This window comes from Peromyscus eremicus, chromosome 5 (genome assembly GCF_949786415.1).
Source record: "Peromyscus eremicus chromosome 5, PerEre_H2_v1, whole genome shotgun sequence".
Classification (NCBI taxonomy): Eukaryota; Metazoa; Chordata; class Mammalia; order Rodentia; family Cricetidae; genus Peromyscus; species Peromyscus eremicus.
The window spans coordinates 28,573,075-28,587,387 of record NC_081420.1 but is presented as its reverse complement, the minus strand read 5'-3'; the positions used below and the strand labels follow the sequence as shown (position 1 = coordinate 28,587,387).

At 41.8% G+C, this 14,313-nt stretch overlaps 1 protein-coding gene across 2 annotated transcripts in view; it reads right to left on the bottom strand.

Moving 5' to 3' along the window:
- The window catches only part of LOC131911217 (enoyl-CoA delta isomerase 2), a 32,196-nt gene extending 19,536 nt beyond the window's left edge, over positions 1–12,660 (bottom strand). The window contains exon 1 of one of the 2 annotated variants that reach the window (XM_059263178.1): positions 12,556–12,660. The gene's annotated coding sequence lies outside the window, so the exon portion shown is untranslated. The remainder of the gene's footprint in view (positions 1–12,555) is intronic. The other variant, XM_059263180.1, reaches the window with a different exon arrangement.
- Positions 12,661–14,313: the final 1,653 nt, after the last annotated feature.

The window sequence follows — 14,313 nt, the reverse complement described above, 5'->3', positions numbered from 1 at the left end:
TTGTCTTTTTCATTTCTCATCCCTGGGCTTCCTCCTCAACACCTTGTGTTTGGGATTCTTATTCCTGAAGGTTCAGGTCAGTTTGTGGACTGTTAGTAAACTGTTGACAGTTTCTGTCTAGCTTGTGTGTTTCCACATGTGATGACAGCTTCCGGGTCAATTGCCACCTTTTCAGTAAGCTGTCAGCCAGTGTTAACTGACTCTATGCTTACAGGTATTTCTTTTTCAGTGAGTCACAGCTCAAGCAAAGGAACTGGACTCTTGCCAAGTTTCTATAATGAAAGCACCAGGGAAAAAGGTACCAAGGAAAATTATATTCACATATAATTGCAGGGAGAAAGGACCGATTATGATTCGATTAGTCACTAAAGCATCTTTGTACTCTCTCTTCACCCTCATGTTACCTGCTTCAGTTTCCTGATGCTGTTTGAGATGAATTAAACCCGTGTAACTAACAGAACCAGCCAAATTTATACTTCTGTCTGTCTTTCCAGTCCTCCCTTCTCTTTCCCCTAATCTTTTGTTGTTGCTTTTAGACTGAGTCTTATGTATTCCAGGTGTATCTCATATTCTACTTAGCTGGGGATGACCTTGAATTTCTAATGCTCCTGCCTCCATTTTTCAAATACTCAGATTATATGCAGCACTGAGGATTGATCCACCAAGAACTGTACAAACTGAGCCACACCCCAGACACCCCACTACCACTTTTTTTTTTTTTTTTTTGGTTTTTCGAGACAGGGTTTCTCTGTGTAGCTTTGCGCCTTTCCTGGCACTCACTTGGTAGTCCAAGCTGGCCTCGAACTCACAGAGATCCTCCTGGCTCTGCCTCCCGAGTGCTGGGATTAAAGGCGTGCGCCACCACCGCCCGGCTTGTTTTGTTTTGTTTTGTTTTAAGGCAGAGTTTTACTGTGTAGCCTGGGCTGGCCTCAAAGCCTCTTTGTGCCACAGCCTTACCAATGTCAGAGTTACAGGTGGCACCAGGCCCAACCTCCTCTTTCTCTTGTCCCTTCTAGCTCCTTTCTCCTCCTCACTTCCTGTCAAGTCAGGCTCCTGCCATGTAGCCCAGGTTGGGTTCTAAATAAGGATCAGTCTTTCTGGGATTGCAGGTGTAGACAATATGCTTTTCTTTTGCTTCATCTTTTAACAACCTGCCCCCCTCCACAGGGTGTTCTAAGTCTAAGGAGGGACCTTGGTAATGATCCCTTCCTTTCTCATCCCATATGGATTCAGCTGCAAAAAATGAATGTGTCTCTAACACTAGTACCCAGGGTCAAGGACTGATTGATTTTTTATAAGGAAGAAAACAGAGACGAGAGTTATTGAAAGGGATACCACCCTTGCCCCCTGTTGTGGACGGTCTCTTGACCATTGTCTTACTGTAGCCCCTATGTGCCCCATAATCCCCCTTCATGCCCTTAAGGCCCTGAAGATGGAGATCTGAGGCAGGGAAGACTCTGCTGTTTTCCTCAGGGCTTGTCATTGGCAGCAGGAATGAACCTGATGCAGCTAGCTGGGTAGCCTCATGGTCATCTTCAAGAATGCAGAGGTGCTCATCTACTTGAGGGACAGAGGAACTTCTTCAGGACTCAGGGGCCTCTACTCAAGAGACAGAAGAGTGTCCCCCAGACTCATTGGCAGGATGAGTGAGAATGACACAGCTAGTGAGTTTATTGACGAAGCAGAAAGACAAGAAGACTTGAATGGAGTCAAGAGCCTCCATCAGGAGAGGGATGTCTGTTTGTACCTCAGCAGTAACTGTGTGTGACCCCGGGGCTGTGAGGCTAATAAGCTGTAACCGAGTTTAGATGTCAGGGACAGTGTGTGTCGCTGTAATTCTTGTCTTATCTACAGCATTCTGCCCTTGAAGAAGAGACTGTTTTGAAGGTGCTCTGTGCATGATGGAAGCTTGAGAAGGGTGTGCTAGTAAAGAGAAAATGTTGATCAGTGGGGTCCTTACTAAACACCTAGATCACAGGGAGGGTGGACTAAGGCTTAGGTCATCAGCCTTGTTCAACAGGCTTGTTTGAGATGCCCTGGGCAAGGCCAGCACAGCTCCTTTTCCAGGTGTGGAGCTCATTATGTAGAAGCTCCAGGGTGTCAGCCTGCATCTGTCTAGAAGATCATGTAATTTTTCCTTAAGTTTATTTATATGCTATATTGCATTTATCTATCGATACATGTTGAACCATCCTTGTATATCCAGGATGAAATCTACATGATACAATCTTCCTAATGTGTTCCTGACTTGTGCTTGCAAGTATTTAGCTAAGAACTTACACATCTACGTTCATCAGGGAAACTGCTCTATAATATTATTTGTTTTTGTCATCCTCTGGTTTTCATATGAGAATAATTCTGGCTTCACAGAATAATTTTGGTTCTTTCCCCTTCAGTTTGGTTAAACAATCTGAGGAGTGTTGGTGCTAGATCTTCCTTAAGCTTTAGTAGAATCCAGCTATGAATCTTTGCAGACCTGGAATTTTCTTTGTGAGAAGACTTCCAATTACAGCTTCAATCTCATTGCTGTAATGGCTCTGTTTGGCTCTATTGCAGTTACTTATATATTCTGGCTTCAATTTTGGTTAAGTTAAATGCATTTAGAAATTCATCCATTTCTTCCTGGTTTCCCAGGTTTTGGAATATAAGTTTTCAGAGCACTCCCCAATGACGATATGGATTTTACTGGCATCTTCCTCCCTCCCTCCCTTCCTCCCTCCCTCCCTCCCTTCCTACCCTCCTTCCCTCCTTCCTTCCTCCCTTTTCTTTCTTTTCTTTCCTCCTCTTTCTCTTTTTTCTTCCTTTTTTGGGGATGAACACCCCTTTTGTTTCTAATTTTTTTTAAAAAAATCTGGGTCTTCTCTTTCTTTTTGTTAGTTTGTCTAAGGGTTTGCCATTCTTGTTAATTATTCTGAGTTTCTTTCTGAGATCATTTTCTCTCAGTCTCAATCTTATTTAACAGTTCATTTACAGTGGGTATATTGCTGACTGTGAGGGCCTGGGGAAATCTCATGAAGAGATACAGAAACCTCTGCCCAATATTTCTATGATCTTATTATTAGAGAAAGAATTCATAGAGGAGACAGTATGAGGAATTTGGGGAGAGCTTTTATTACACAGCTAAAATCCTCAAGGGGTGAGTATGGGTGTTCTCAGAGTGAATCACTGGCTTTAGGCAGCTCATCTATGAGTAAATTTTGATGGAATATTGATGAGTTAAGGTAGAATGGAGGGACAGAAAACTCCGAAATTGGGGAGATTGTATTTCCTATGGTTGGAATAGGATTTACTCCTCCTTTCTGCCCAAGAGATCAGATGCATGATGGGAACAGCCAACACTATTGACATGTAATTATAATGCATTGTGTCAGCCTTTAGATGTCTAGCCTGCCTCCAGCACACTGACAGTGGTTTCTGTCTTCCTCCACCTGGGGGATCCACACCACATACACCACACCAGACAGTATTTCCACTATGTGCAGAATTTGGAGATAACCTTTCTTTCCTTTCAGCACTTGAAAGACTTTTTTGAATTCCTGGCTTGAGTTTGGATGACTTCTCCATGTACTCTACTGTCTAATTTTGAGTTATTACTTTCTGGACACATGCATCTTCTTGCTGAAGTCTTTTCTACAGTTTCTTCTGCTTCTAAGATCTCTCTGTTCCAGCCAGAATCTATGTCACGCAGCCTGGTTGGTACCTTGCCATCCTCCTGCCTCAGCCTCCCAAGTGCTGAGGTTACATACATTCTGGCTGGGATTTGTTTCTCTGTCTTCATCCTTCATCGGTTTGGCTTTGATGTAAACATTATGTTGTGAGAATTTATCTTGTTTGGGGTTTGATGAGCTTCTTAGATGTGTGAATTTATATCTTTCATCATGTTTGAGAAAGTTTTAGTCAGGAGTTCTTTAAATATCTTGTCTGTCTCAATCCAATGCCCTTATCTTCTCCTCTGTGCATACAGTGATGATGAGATGCCCCACCCCCAGTTCTTGTAGCTGTTTAAAATTTTTTCATATCATTTTGATTTTTTTCAGATTAGCTAATTTCTGCTGATCTATTTTCCAGTTTACTGACACCTTCTTTTATTTTCTCAATTTGCTGTGGTTCCTGCATTATGCCTTTTAAAATTTGAGATATTCTCTCTTTCTCTCTTTTTTTTTAATTCTCAGTTTTCCTTTTGGTTTGTAAGAAAATAATTTCTCAGGCAGCAGCTTGTATCTGTCTTTTCAGTTTAATAAGCCCACTTCACAAATGCAGGGTGAGGACAGTGGCTGCTTCATAGTATCCAATCTGATTAGTTTGATTTTGTGGCACACAGGTTTGGTCTTGTGTACTTGACTCCTCTGGTTTTCCTGCCTGCATCGGGACTCCCTTTCCTGCACTGCCCAAACCTGCACAGGGCAGTCAGTTCCAGAGACATGACTCAGGCCCCCAGCTGAATTATGAGTTCTCTTCCCCAATAGTGTCTTCTTCAGTTGTGATAAACAACTTGAATCATGTTAAAATAGTGGGTTCATTGATAGAAAATTCAGGGGTTCCATCCAGTCAGTGTCATATTCTATTACTAATTATTCTCTTGGATAAATCTTTTTTTTTTTTTTAATTCTAAGCACCTGTCAAGTTTCCTGAGAGAGAAAGTCAGCACTCATTTTATATCTCTCAAGATCTTAGGCCCAATTGCTACTGAAGATAATCTTCATAAATCTAATGACATGCTGCACATAGATGTCATGGGAGGCCAGATGGAATTAATGTATGAAAGTATTGCTATCAATCATAGACCAATAGGACAAGTAACTCATTAACATGATTCATGTAAGATGACTTAGCTGCTATTCATCTGCCACAGGCACCTGCTTCAAGGAGGTGTTGGCAGCACTGACAGGGTTGGCATATTGGAAACATTCACTCTTTATTTGTCAATCATGTCCCCAGAAAGCCTCTATTGATCATCTCTTGGGTGCCAGGTTTTAGCAAAGGACATTGGAGTAAAGTTGAGGCTCTGATGAACTGGCTGTGGACTTTGGGTCTCTTCTCCTCTTGCCATACAGAGAAGGACAGTATGTTTCCCTCTGTATCAGTTCCAGAAAGCCACATACTGAGGCTTTTGTAGTGTGGGTCCACATCTTTGTTATGCAACATTAGCAATAGTTCAAGGGTGCTGAAGTTCAGTGAGTTAAGCTCAGCATCGTCAATGGGCCACAGTTTTCCAGAGTACATTGTTTTTATTATTTTACTGACATAAAATTGAAGCCCAGAGTCTGAGTAGATTTCAAGGTCTCAGATTCAAGGTCTCAGAATTAGTGACTGTATGATCTGGGAGCTAAAACTCATGGCCGCAGTGGGTTTTTTTTTTTTATCTGTTAATTATTCTTGTGAGTGAAGAGAGTCAATAACCAGAATTTTGGTGAAAACATTAGGTGTTTCTAAGAGGCAATCTTTTTTTTTTAAGTTAGAAAATGTAAATGTTGTATCAAAATTGAAATCATCTATTATTTTAATTATAACAGAACTAATCTATGTAAAATTGAATTTAGGGAAATAAATGCAATATTGTATTTGAGTTCTCTAGAAAACAGAACTGATAGAGAGATTGTATATTACAAGTGGGATTAATTAGATTGGCAGACAGAATGCACATTGGGTAGCCCAAGATGGCTCAATGTGCACTGGAGAGGCTAAGACCCCAGTAGCTGCTCATCCATGAGGCTGAATGCCTCAGAAGTCCCGTCTAGGGATGAAGGCCAAGTGGATCCCTGTAGAGTCTCCTGGTCTTTGTCCTCAGTGGAAGATACAAGAAGCTGTATTCTACTCAACAGAGTAGATACACTCTATCACCAGCAGGGGGCGAAAGAGAGCAGGTAAAGAAGCAACAATTTTACCTCGGCCCTTCCCATACCTGAGGCACCCATGAGAAGGTTCATGGGAAGGTGCTTTCTTCTTAGGAGGTGGGTCTCCCCCTTGTCAGATAATCCTTTCTGGAAATACCAGTACAAACCTACCAAATGGTTTGTTTCCTAGTTGATTCCCAATCCTATCAAGTTGGCAATCAAGATTAACCAACAGGAATGTTAATGCTAAATTTAAGATACTGAAAAGATGTGATAGAAAAAAAAAAACCTTGAGTCTAAGATCATCTGAAATTTTTAGGTGGAGATATTTTAACAAAAACATGGCATTTATGAACAATAAATAACGAGGCTATTATTTTTGTGGCAAAACATGCATGATACCAAGTTTATCCCTTTGAACATTTTTAAGTGGACAACTTGGTAGTGTTAGGAGCCTTCACACTGTTGTATAGTCCATCTCCAGAAGCTTTTCAGCCTTCAAAGCTAGAACTCTGGCCCCATAAACCTGCAACTTCCCTCTTGCTCCCGCTTCCACCCTACCCACAGTCTTTCTATGTCTGTTTCTATGAACTTTACTATCCCTTACTTTTACCTTAAGGGTCATATACCCACTTGTTGATTTTTTTTTCTAACCAACATTCCCCACATATCTGTTGAGTCTCCTTCTTAGAAGATAAGCTTTATATGTTTAGTTAGTGGGGAGGACTGTTTTTGTTTGTTTGTTTTCTGCTAGTTTTCTGGAATGTGATTCCCTTGGTTTCTGATTGGGTGAGCTAGCATTTCATTTTCTACCTACAGAAAGTAATAGCCATTCATTGACTCAACCAGAAAGTTATGACATCAGTAACAACGGGCCCCAGAGCAGGTCATAAGAATAAAGACCCTCTGATTTGGAGGCTGTGTCTCCCTGCTGAGGACACTCAGCTAGAAGACACTGTATTCCAGAGTGATTAACCCTCAGTTCAGTAGAGGGCAGCCATAGACAACGGCGGAGGACAGCCTTAAGACAGGGTGAAGCAGTGGGGGCAGTCTCTGGATTTTCCGAACACTGCATTTGATTGAGTGCACAGGGCTGTAAAAACATTGGACCAGTTTCTCACCTCACCTCCTACAAGATTTCCATTTCTTTTCAATGAAACATATCAATTTGGCATGAGGTCTTGTTTGCTAAGGCGAGGAAACTTGCCAGCTGTCACACATATCTGTAATATCAACACTTGGGAAGTGGAGGGAGGATAGAATTCAAGGCCAGCCTCAGCTATATAGCAAAATTGAAGCCAGCCTGGCCTACGTGAAACGCTATCATGGAAAAGTCAAAATGGGACAGTCTCATTGGTTTGGGCCTCTGCACCTCTGCAAGGATGATGCCTTGGGAAGACATAGAAGTGTGACTCCTTCAAGGAGTCCACTCTCCTGTTTTGGGATTGTGTACTATACTTCCCTATGTAACTTCCTGTCTAAATATTTAATCCACTAACTTTGTCTCACTCCGGCTCATCCTGAAGTTCTTTTCTATGACACCATCAAAGAGCTGGCTACCTTGAAGGGATGTCCTAAGAGGCTACTGAAGTCTTAAGTTACAGGTGGCTATACCTTCCTGATGTCACGGACTCTCCATGTCTCCCTAGTACTTTGGATTAATGGAAGTCCCTTTTCTGGTTGTCTACTGGTAGCCATCCACTCCCACACCTGCATTGCTGTGATAGGAAAACAGAGTAAAAGCAGACTGCTGCTTTCTTTGGGCTACAGCTCAGCATGGTCCCCACTGCTTGACAGAGCCCACTGGACTTTCCTGTGCTCATCCTGCTGTCTCTCAGCCCTCCTGTCCAGTCCATACCAATCCCATGCTTCTGCAGCTTGGCTCACATTGCAACACAGTGGTGTGTGCCTCCTGCCATCCTTTGTGGGAGCTCATCAATATCTTCTACCTTACCTAGCAGCCTCAGGGCCCCTATGCATGTGTGTCAGCCCTTTGTCCTGCTTCGTTAGAGTCTCGTTTGAACTCTGAGACTTCTTTAATCCTTTGTGTCTGCAGCCGTTATATAGCCTACAACACATATACATATTACTGTGACCTGAATGTTAATATAAGTTGTCTTATCATTGTTCTATTGCTGTGAAGAGACACCATGACCAAGGCAGCTCTTTGAAAGGAAAGCATTCAATTGGGGCCTTGCTTACAGTTTTAGAGGTTTAGACCATTATCATCATGGAAGGGAGCATGTGGCTTTCGGGCAAGTGCTGGAGAAGTAGCTGAGAGCTATATCCTGTTCCGTCGGCAGCGAGAGAGTAGGGGGAAAAGGAGAGGGAGAGAGACTCAGCATGGTGGGCTTTTGAAACTCCAAAGCCAACCCCTTGAGATACACTTCCTCCAACAAGAACATACCTCCCAGTCTTTAATCCTTTCAAATTGTGCCATTTCCTCATGACGACTAAGCATTCAAAGATATGAGTCTATGGGAGTCATTCTTATCCAAACCTCCACATTAGTAATTAAATTAATACTAAAATAACCAGGTTGCCAACAGCCATCTACCAAGGGAAAGTGGGACAACTAGGCAAACTGCAGCCAACACCCATATACCGCTTATAATATTGTTATTTAAAAAAATCTGACTTTATGAAGGACACAAATGAGACTGTTTCTGGCATACCACACTCTTGACCAGGTCTCAGGAAAAAATATCGTTCATTGTTATATGTCATGTAATCATATGTCTGTACTTGGGAACACCGAAGAGGGCGAGGGGTTAACTGACAGATGATGAAACTCCACTTGGTTGTTACTATTGGGAGAAGTAATTCCACTGGGCCCTGCTCAACATATTTCTGCTAAATACCCAGCTATTATGTTTCAATATTAGATATCTAGGCAACACCTCTATTGCAAAGTACTTCCCTTGGGGATTAAGATATATTTTTACTAAAGTAAGCTTGGTGCCTCATTTCACATGGGATGGGGTAGTTGCTCTAAGACAAATGTCATAGCCATAATGACAGGTTTTTTGGGAATGGGAGAGAGGAGGCCAAACCTTCTGTTACTGAGAACAAAACTAAAGCCTTCACTTTAGGAAGTGAAAAAGTGCTACTCAAGGTCACATTGAGTCACATAGTAACTCTGCATGCTCCTTTCCCGGCACACTATCTGATCTTTGAAGTAAATCTCTCCTGCTTTATCTTCTGGGGGCCACTAAGTTACACATAGTCCCCTGAGACAACATCATTTGAGGAATTTTCAAAGTTGAAGAGAGTGTGGCTGTCTTCAGATGCATTTTGGTAAAAGGTAGAGAGAATATGTGTTTATTATAGTTGTAACTCTCTCCCGAATGGAGGTGGTGATGTTTCTCCTGCACCTTGAAGTAGTAAAATTTATGCTATAAAGAATTTACTGATAAGCTTTCCTGGGAAATATTACATTACAGAAAGTGGAATTTAGCTAAAGGGGTGCTGCCTCCAGTGTGACTGGAGGTAAGTGATGCACTAGCCAGGCTTTTCAGAAACTGTAAGAAAGAAAATTCTGTGTCATGACTAGAGTTTGGGGTTGCTGAGAAAGTTTCTGCTTATGTTTATTAGCCAAGATTGACCTCCAATTAGGCTCCATTCCCTTAACAAAGGACATAATCATCAGCCCTTAGGCCCCTTCCTATAGCAAAGAACGTGCCTCTAAGGGGCAGCTCAAGGGCTGCTAAGTCCCCTGTGCTTTTATCAGGAGAAGCATAATTCTGCCAGATGAGCAAGATGAACCTGGGTAACAACTATGGGAAAAGAACATCACTGGTGAATTTAAAAAATAATTCTAATTCTGGCGGTCTTTGCTTTGTAAATCATCTGCCAAAGTGGTGGGCTTCACAGTCTCCATGTCTTTGTTTAAATTGTTCAAAGTGTAATCTGGGACAAGGGCCTCAAAGAGATTTAAGGATGACAGGGTATGCAGATATGTTAGTAAAATCTTCTGTTTAAGCCTGGCTTTTCTTCAGGCATTAGCCACAGCTATCTACACACTTTTTTTAGTAAAGAATTTTTCCTTTATTAATCTCCCAGTGTGCAGAGTAATTTCTCACTGGAAAGGTAAATTATTTCTGTAACAGTGGCAGCCTGAGACACTGGAGTTACAGCAGAAAAAACAGGTTCGAGCAAAGTCTAGGAAGGTCAAAATGAAGTGTCAACTTTGCTGGAGGAAGGATTTCTCAAATGATTGATCACCTGTCATGCAGGTGAGCTACAGAAAGCCAAGAGTAGCTCAATGAAGTGTGAAATGATCATGAAAGCAACAGGCCTTCAGATAACTTCCAATCATGAAAAACAATGGACCAGAGGTAGACATTTATATAATAACCGAGCTCCTACTATGTTTAAGGTCCTAGAGAAGGGATGGTCCACAGCCAGACTAGTTCTCAGGGAAGACTAGAAAGTAGACCTTGATGTAATAAACTCTAGAGTAAATGTGAAGTCATTGTGGAGGTAAAGGCCCTGGAGGAAGCACAGAGCGCTGAGGGGAACATAGGAAGGGGCAGATGAGGCAGCTTCTCTAGCCTGGTATGAGCTGTGGCTCATGTGGGAACTCCTTCTCCCCAGGGATGCTCATTGTAAGGGGTGGGGCATGGCTATTGTAATTGCTGTGTTTATAGACAATGGCATCCTAGGTCTAGAAGGGACTTTGGTTGTCTTCCAGTCTATTATTCTTTTTTTCCCCATGCTAGAAACATCTCTACAGCACCCCTACTGGCCGCTGGTACAGGCATTTCCAAGTATATTTCCAAATAAAGACCAGCTATTCTGTTTCCATCTTATGATTCCACATTTGTGGATCCAACCAACCACAGATCAAAAATATTTGTAAAATCAAAATTGAACCTGTACTAAACATGCACATATTTTTCTGTTTGTTAGTCCCTAACCAATAGAGTGTACCAAGTATTTGCATGGTATTTATAATTTTTTTGGTATTTTTAGATAATGCATGGACTATTTAAGGTACATGGGATAATATGGGTAGGTTGTATGAAGTTACCCCATCATTTTCTTCATTGATACTACATTAAGGAATAAAAACAAATCTTCCTCTTGGAGCAGTTCAGAGCAAGAGTGAGGCCAAATCTGAATTCTTCATTTCTTTGTGTGCCTTCTTTCTGTATGTCATTTGTGGTCTGCAGCCTGTGGTCTCTCTGGTGTGTATGTATCATGTCTGTCTGTTCCTGTTGTCTGTAACAAAGACTTTGCTCTGTATTTATTGTATAGCAAAGGAAACATGGTGTGGGAAAGAAATGAGGAATTAGTCTTTTTCCAAACAAAAATCTTTAACTGATATTATGAAGGAAAACTGACCCTTAGTCAGTGCGCAAACCCTCATCCTATATCCAAATATTGTTTCCAACGTTCATAGAATATTTGTGTTTTTATTGAAGGAGCCATCCCCTCTTCTAACAGGACTGACCCTAATAGGGCCAGTTGTTTCTCCCCCTGCCCCAGTCACCAGTTTGCTAAGACCTCTGCCTCATATTAGCCCACCATCCTATGTTGACTCATGTCTGGCTTCAATCAGACCCTCAGGAAGTACATCCAATCTGGTAGCCAATCACAAGCCACAAGCAGGAACTGTTCTTGCTATTTTCAGTCAAATAGACCCCGACACACAACCACAGTCGCTGACCAGATATCATGAGCCAATCATAAAATGATTCCTGTATTAGTAAGGGTCTAGACCCAATCACTTCAAAGTACACTTAAACCACAGCTGGAATCCCCTAGCTATGCTTAAAAGGAGCCTGCAAGCTTCTCTCAGGGTCACCATTTTGCCACTTTGTCAAATGGTTTGACCCCTGCATGCTGAAATTTTTGCTCTGGAGAATCAAACACTCTTGTTGATTGCATACATGTCTGGTGGTCTTTTGTGGGACTTCTCATGAATCCTAACACTATTTATTTATTTATTTTTGTTGTTGTTTTTTAAGATTGCTTCCAACCTGCTGGCTGCTTTTAGCAAATAATTACCCCAACACACACACACACACACACACACACACACACACACACACACACTCTTCTGGGTCAGAGTCATGGAAGAGTAGTTAAATTAAAATTAAAATTAAATCTATCTACTTAGTTTAGGTTGTAAAAGCTGTTTACATGGAAAGTCCAAAGGATAGTAAGGTTGGTTACATTGTTTTCTTAAAGGCTGGTTAAACTTAACCAGGCTGATAACAGAGAATTGAGTACATAGTTTTAAATGATTTCAAGGTATATTATTAACCTGGTTACAAGGTCTGGCAAAAGTCCTGTCTCTGAAAGCAAGAGGCATTTTCAGAAAAAGCTACTTAGGTCCCTATAAGGGATTTGGTTAGCATGTTTTGATTCCTATGGGAGCATCTTGGGTCTGACCGCCTGGGGATTTCAACAGACAGCTGTGAGTTCCTGAAGCACAGATTAGAAAATCAGGGACAAAGATCTTTGGTGTATTCAAAATCTAAGCAGACAGAACTAAATCCTAATTAATGCCTGAGCGGCAGAGAACATACAGGAGCCCACCAGCCTTCAAACTACCCTTCAGGAACACCAAAGAAAGGCTGCCTGAGGGTGGAGGTGGGGCAACTGCTCGGGGGGGTCTGACAGTCTCTTCAATGTCTGTTCTCACAGCGATTCCTGCCCACATACTCAGCTGGCAGTGGGCTGTAAAGTCAGTCCCACCATTCAGGGTACTTACTTTTAGCTTGCTGTATTGCTTCGACGTATCTGAAGCCAAGACGAAAATCCACCACTCTCCACCCGCAAAACACAACAGAGACTGAGTCGTCTCCCCTCCCCCAACCCATCCAAAACCAGTGGTCAAAAGTCACGAAATCCTTCTGCCGCCACCTGGTGACGTCACAGAGCAACTACACAGTGTAGGGGAAATGTTTAACCACGTTAGGAAACAAAGCCTGCAATTCTCTACTAAATACTCCGGTTTTACTAAAATTAAAAATCATTACCTTCACAAAAACTTAAAAGATCTGCCTTTTAATGAATTTGTTTTTACTTTCAAAACCCTAAAAACTGTATAATGAGAGGTAGGGCAAGAATAGGGGAAGGCTAAAATGGGGATATGGTTGGGTGGAAAGGACAGATAAATAATACCAAGAATATTGAAAAAAAACACGTGGAAGCCTAATATATATACACACACATATACATACACACATATATCCATAGATGCTGTATATTTAGAAGTTTAATTGGAGTTACTGTACACAGAGGTTAATGTTTCTCTCAGGAGTCATAGATTTCCAAACTAGGTGTGGGACACCAGCTATGGAATTGACCAAGGAAGGGAATGTCTTAGGTACCTTCAAAACATTGCAGGCTTCTGCTGGTGGCTGCACTTTATTAATCTATGAGTCCATTGTATCAATACCAGCTTGTGACACTAGGTGCTTGGTAAATCCTTTTGAATATGTTGGGGACTGGGCTGACACACTGAATGGTTTCTTTTAGGGGTGCCACAGATGGTTTGGTTTTGATTCGACTTTTTGGTGAGGTCTTTCCCTGCAATTTTTCCAAATTAAATGCAGCATTGTTTGAAGCCTGTATTTTGCAGACTGTGGTTGGCACAGGAAGTAGAGAAGGCTCTCAGAGAGCCACACACTGTCAGCTGTTGCTGTCTGCCTGTGTCCACCTTTCCTTCCGCACTGCAGATGGCAGGTTCCACAAACTGCTGGGATTAAGGAGATGGAAATGGCTGCAGGTCTTAGGGGCAAATGCCTGGACAAAATTGTTGGAAAGAACTTGAATGCTTTGGTCAGTGTTCTCTAGAAAAAATAGAACCAACTGGGGGGGGGAGGGGGGAGAGAGAGAGAGAGAGATTATTTAAATTTTTCATACAACATATTTTCATTATATTTCATGTTCTTTCTCTCTCTTTAAAATAAAAGCAGAAAAACAACAAAATCAAATTTTGAAAATCAAACAAAAAAATGTAATAAGACAAAAAAATACCAGAACAAAACCAAAAGTGCACACAAAAACCAGGGAGTCCATTTTGTGCTGGCCAACTGCTCCTGGGCATGAACATGATTGATACACCAGTGACGTTCCATTGGAGAAAACTGATTTTCCCTGCCCAACAGTTATCGATTGCAAATAGCTTCTTGGTTAGGGGTGGGACTTTGTGTGTCCACGTCCCCCTTCTCAGTGCTGGTATTTTGTCTGGTTTGAACCCATGCAGAGTCTGGCATGCTATCACAGTCTCTGTTCCTTCCTATGATCATAAGTCCTGTTGTGTCTGGAAGATGCAGTTCTCGGAACCATTAATCACCTCTGTCTCTTACAATCCAATGTCTGGATACTGTAATTTAGTCAAGTTGACACAGAAAAATAACCACCCTAGCAAGGTCCCAGGGAAGCACCTAGCAGCTCTGTTTTTCATAGCTGGCATTAAAATGTATTCTTCCAGTTAGACAGGAGCAAGCCATCCACACACCAA